Source organism: Lactuca saligna, chromosome 5, assembly GCF_052625555.1.
Source record: "Lactuca saligna cultivar CGN05327 chromosome 5, ASM5262555v1, whole genome shotgun sequence".
NCBI classification, from domain to species: Eukaryota; Viridiplantae; Streptophyta; class Magnoliopsida; order Asterales; family Asteraceae; genus Lactuca; species Lactuca saligna.
Genome location: NC_136421.1, coordinates 184,850,644 through 184,857,264, shown reverse-complemented (window position 1 = coordinate 184,857,264; position 6,621 = coordinate 184,850,644).

Here is a 6,621-nt window from a genome sequence, read left to right as displayed (position 1 = left end):
TGGTGCCGAATCGCCGATGGTTGATATGTCGATTTAGAGGGTGTTTGGTTTAACTTTTGTGGGGCAAAAGTCCTTTTTGTAAAAGGACTTTTTGGAAAAGGACTTTTTGGAAAAGTTATTTTTTAAAATGTGTTTGGATTAACTTTTGAAGGGAAAAGTCAAAAGTTAAAGTGTTTGGTTTAACTTTTATATGTAAAATGACAAAAAAGGACATGTTTACATATTTACATTGATTTACTACTTTACATATATTATTTTATATAAAAAAAAAATTTAAACACATATTATAATTTTATAAACATTTTATTAGAAAATATAAAATATAAATTTCTTTTAAAATTTTTCTAATTTTTTAGATTATACCATGATAATATTAAAATTAGTACGTTCATACAAATTGTAAATAATTTATAAGAAGATTTTTTGTATTAGACCATGACAATATTAGAATTACGTTCATATAAATGTAAAATATAAATTACGTTCATACAAATTAAAATATTTCTAATTTTTTGGATTAGACCATGACAATATTAAAATTACGTTCATACAAATTGTGCAATAATATCCCATCTCGCTACCATATATAAATCATCATTACTCGTGCGACGTGTACTTGGACCTTCTTCATAAACATCACTACCGGTATCACCTCGTACGGGATTGTAGGATTCTTGTTGTGCCCTATTAAACGCTTCATCAAACCTACCAACCTTTCGAATGTAGTTATGGATCGCCATCGATGCTATCACAATTTTCACTTGGTTCTTGTACTTGTAATTAACATGCATGTCTCTTAATAACGCCCACCTAGCTTTCCACACTCCAAAAGTTCGTTCAATGATATTTCGCAATGATGAATGGAGATAGTTAAATTTCTCTTTCGGTCCACGGGGTTCTCGAATAGCAGCCGTGTGTCCACATCGAAAATTTGGTAAATGATAATGAATATTTGTGCCTTTGTATGGAGCAAGATACCCTCTCGTATTTGGATATCCAGCATCAACAACGTAATATTTATCTGTAAATAAAACAAACATTTATTATTCGTTTCAAACAAGTAGTAAAAACATAAAACTTGTATTCCAAAAAAAAAAAAAAAAAAAAAAAAATACTAACCACCCGTTGGATAGGGAAAATTAAGATCTGGTCTCTGTAAGGCTTCATTGAAAATTCTTGTATCGTGTGCAGTCCCCTCCCAACCGGCCCAAACAAATGTAAAGCACATGTTAAAATCACAAACAACCATTATATTTTGTGTTGCATATCCTTTTCGACCAATGTACTTCACTTCATCTTTTTGTGGAACTGATGCCCTAACGTGTGTCCCATCTATAGCACCAATGCAATCCTTCAAATTCAAAAATATATCATAAATAAATTATTTGTTAAAGTTTGACTACCAAGAAAATAAACATTGGATAATACCTTGAACATTGGATAATACCGAGGGTTATTTAATATATATTCGGGAACATCATCATTATAGTTTGCGTCTGGCTTGATGATGTCGGCACTCAGTTTTAGCACGGCTTCCAAAACTGTATGGAAATGCCTGTGAATCGTTTCCCCTGAATGATTAAAAAATTCTTGCACAAATCTATTGCTACACCCATGCGCCAAAGTCATCAAGAATATTCCTACAGACTCCTCTATAGATACTTTTCGGGTTTGTTGTAACCCGTAATTTGTAGTAAGATCTAAGCATAACTGTCTAAAAACCGGTACGTTGAGTCTAAACAACTCATAACAACGTCTAGGATGGCCATTTAGTACTTCTGTAATAAACATGTGCCCTGTGCGATCTGAAGTGTGACATGGTGTACGTAAGTTACGAGCGAGTATTATCCCTTTCAAAGCTAATCCACATAACATTTCAAATTCTCTATCCTCTTCCATTACACATTCTTCATTATCATTCGATGAATTAGAATCATCACTATCCATCCTACATAATACAAATAAAATGATGTCAACCATTAACACATAACATAAAGTCAAACAATAACACATAATATAAAATGTCAAAGGACAACACATAATGTCAAAGGATAATGTCAAAGGACAACACATAATGTCAAAGGATAATGTCAAAGGACAACACATAATGTCAACGGATAACACATAAATGTCAAAGCATAACACATATGACTAAATCATTATTTCATAAGTAACTTAAGAAACTCCATCTTGGCTTCGTCGGTCATTGGAAACATAAAAGCTTCACGGTTTTGCTTTTTGGTGAAGACAAACAAGGCTTGTGAAAAATTGTTGGACCCTTCACGAAAATCGGGGAACTTGATGACAATGGCCATGCAATCTGCAATTGTTGGGGACGGATTATTTTGTGGATAAGTTTGTGTGCTTTTTGATGATATGGAATCCAATAAAGCATCAACTTTTTCTTCATAAATAGAATTTTTACTCTTGGTTGGACGGTTGTTGGAAACAGACTTAGACCTCTTCCTTTTACTTGAACTACTTTCATGGAGACTAGTAAAAAGAGGCTCATCATCATCTAAATTGATTTCATCACTATCTCCTTTGCCCTCCATATTTTCTTCGTTTGGATTGCTATTGTTTTGAAATTGTAATGGAGTCATAGTCTGATCTCCAACAGCAACAGAATCCCGAAACAAAAAAGCATATTTCTCATCAAATATGCTTAAATCTGTGTTCCTAAATTTGGCATAATCTTTATTCTCCTACAAGACAAAAAGATATTGTAAATCAAATATGTTCAATCTATATGCAATTATAACTTAAAATAATTAAAAAAAAAGTAACCATACCTTTATTTTCTCCTCCCACCACTCGAGGGACGCATCTACTAGGCTTCTCGTCCCACTGAGTCCGGTTTCAAGTCTCATTAAGCGGTCATAAAGCTTCCACTCTTTTTTCATGTTCTCCCATTTGTTTGTTAGTTGTTTTTTTTCAAGGCTATAACCTGTTTTCTCCTTAATACGTCTTTGTATATTTTCCCACCCAATTTTATCAAAGGAGGAAGTGGGTTTACGACCTTTTTTTTTTTTTTTTTTTTTTTTTCAATCAAGCACGAATCAACAAACACCATGAAGCTACGATTATCCCACCCAAATTTTGGTTTTTTCATTTTTAAAGATGTTTCAAAATCAACATTTGTAGTGTTGTTTTCATCCATTATCTGTGAATACATATAGTATTAACATTTAAGCAACAAACCAATTTCATTAACCCTTCTAAATGATTTCATTATTTTATCAAAATTCTAATCAAAATAGAAAAAATAGATTATCACAACATATCAATTTCACAATATAGTCAATTTCGCTTAAACCTATTTTGGCACACCAATATTTTGAACAAAGAGAAACTTGTATTGTTTGTAATGTGGATGAAGTATATAAATAAGTGATCTCACAAACGATATTTAAGATGGTATTTAATATGCTTATTTTGCAACAAAATGATGTACAACATGATCCCATATAAGATGGTAAAAACTAAAAACCCTTTAATATTTCTTGTAATTTATTGCTAACTTGAAAAGTAAATTCATTTTTGTTTTTCAATCAAAATAATTTTATATGACATTCGAAAAAAAAGTGTTATTTGTTGGCCCTTGTAAGAAGCATAAACTTGCTGTCTTTATAATCTTGGTAAAAGGGTGGGACAGATGAATCAAGGGTTATTTAAAATCCATTCTAATAATAAAAAAAAAGTAACCATACCTTTAGTAAGCAACTGTAAATGGATTTTATATGATGAAATTCTGTTTTTGAACAGTAATTTCATTTTTGTTTTTCAATTCAAAATCCATTCTAATAATCCAGATTCTCATATTTGGGTTTGCTTATGATGAAATTTTGTTTGTATGTTGACTTTGGAAGTCAATTACCAAAATCTTGCAACACAAAATCGATGTGAACTTTTTTGTTCAAATATATAACTCTATTGCTGTAATCCAATATCTAATGACAATAACATTTTGGTCTCAAAACACGACATTGAAATCGGAAGGAGCACAACAAATCAATTTCACAGCAAATAAATTTCACAGCACATCATTTACACAGCAAATCAATTACACAATATCAATTTCAGAAATCTGAAATCAAATTGAAAACGAAAATCAAAAGGAAATCGGAAATAGATAGCAACATCTGAGATCGGAAATCACATCGGAGATCGGAAATTGAATAGAAACAAACCTGTTCGCGGGGTTCCAGTCGAACGATGTCGCCGGTGTTGCAGGTTGCCGGTGTCGCTGGTGTTGCAGGTCGCCGGCGTCGCCGGTGTTTGTTGCAGATCGAGAGGTCGAGATGCACGAGAGAGAGCGTGAGCGGAGAGAACAAGAAGAAACTATGAAGAATGTGACGTGAATGAATGTGACGTTAATTAGGGTAGATAAGGGAATATTGGTAATTTCCAATTTTTAGTTGCTGAAAAGTTAGAAAAAGTCATGTATACGTTACTTTTCAAAAAGTCTCAAAATACCCTATGGAAAAAGTCATTTATAAAAGTTATTTTTACCTTACCAAACATCTTTTTGGATTTTTTCCAAAAGATAAAGTAAAAGCCATTTTAAAAGGCAATCCAAACACCCTCTTAGGGCAAAGAGGAGAGATGTGGTGACGAGAGAGGCACGGTGACATTGAGTTTGAACATTACGATGAAAACAGTAAATGGACATCTAACCTTTTTCCCCAATTCAGTAAAAGATAAAAGGGCCAAAAATAATTGAGAAGGGTAGTATGGTAAATACGTTTGATGAGAAGGTTTTGGTTAACTGTAGAGTGTATAGGGACTTAAATAAAGACTTGTCAAATAAAGTCTTTCGAAAAATATGTTCGTAAAGAAAATAGGGAAAGCTCCGTTCATTTTCAAAAATAAAAAAATATTAATTAATGACAACAATTAATAGTCACCAATTGTTTTTCGGTTTGTAAATCAGTGACCACCATTTAATCGTCACAGTTTAACTTCGTATGGTTTGCGTATGGTTTAAAATGAGAAAAAGTACTTAGTGACTATTATTTTTGGTCACTCAACCTTCAATACAGTGACCCTTATTTTCGGTCACTAGGCCTCTAATAGAGTGACCATTTTTTTAGTCACTAATAGTTATTTTGATATGAAACAAAATTATTTTAATTGTATTCACGGTGTAGTGACCGATTTAGTGACTACCACATATAATTGGTCATTAAATTTATTGGATTACCAAAATTGAGTGACGACTAAATTTTTGGTGACTAAATGACGTTGTTAGTGATTAAACTTTAGGTCATCACAAAAAAATTGGTCACTAATAAAGACTTTTCTTGTAGTGTAGGATTTAAAGTTCTCAAGGAGGAATCAGAGGTAAACTTGGCTTAATCTATTAGTTTAGATTTTGGAATGAGATTTTATTATAGGGACAATTGTTATTAAAAGGGTTATTTGAGTGTTTGTGTTTGTTAACATCTGATTTTGTGTATTTCATTTGAATGTATTCAAACATTTTTCTTTGAGAATTATGATCATGCTCATTTACTGCAGAGCTTCATTCAACTTCATGAAAATTTTCTTTGAATTTCACTTAAGATGCCATTGTTGTTGGTGATAATGCAAACAATGGTTTTGATGTTGTTGAAGATAAACATAGAGAAGCACTATTATAAGCTTAAGTAAATGATAACTTATTACTTATTATGTAATAATTATTGGTATTTAAAAATATATTATTTCATAGGTTACTGAGTTGTCTAACGGCTGACATCACTTTTAACATGTAATTGTTTTCAAGTTTTATTAGTTCATAGCTTAGTGCTTTCAAGTTTTATTAGTTCATAGCTTAGTGCGTCTTTGTTTAATTGCATATTTATATATCTGTTCCATACAAAATTTCATATTCATTTCTCACTTTTAAACAATTAAAGAGAGAAGTTTTTGTTTGTTACAATTTCATTTTACCACTTGGTATCGGCTTATGGCCATAATATTATATTCACTACACCACTATTCAAACAAATGTTTTACATTTAATATTTATCTATTATTTTTTATTTACATGTGGTCAAAGTTTAATATGTTTATTTTTTTCATGTTCAATTTTAATTGGTTTTATGTTTAACCAAATCAGTATGCCGAAACCAAATTACTCAAAATTAGATAAATCAACCTTTATTTGGTTTGCAATTAATTTTAAAATGGTACAACCAATAATAAATGTTAAATATTACTCTTATTCTTTGCATTATTCTATTTCTTAAGAGCTATTAGTTTTATTTGTATACGTTAATTTAACTATGTGATACACCATGTATTTACACGAGAGTTTACTGAAAAAAAATCATATTAATCATTTTAATTAAACATGGTAAACTCTTGTAAATAGTGTCTTCCATTCAGGAAAATGAAAAAGGAATGAGCGGATTTATGATTGTCATTGTCATTTCCATTAATGAATATAATGATGTGACAATTAACTGAAAATAAAAAACACAAGAAAATGATAAGTGGAAAAAACACAATACTAAAAATATCTAAAAATGATATACGTCAAATTCAATAAAAAGTTTGCAAATGACAATAATGATTTTCAAATGGAAATAATAAGTGTTATTGGCTCATAAATGTATGTGACAAATATATGTTTCT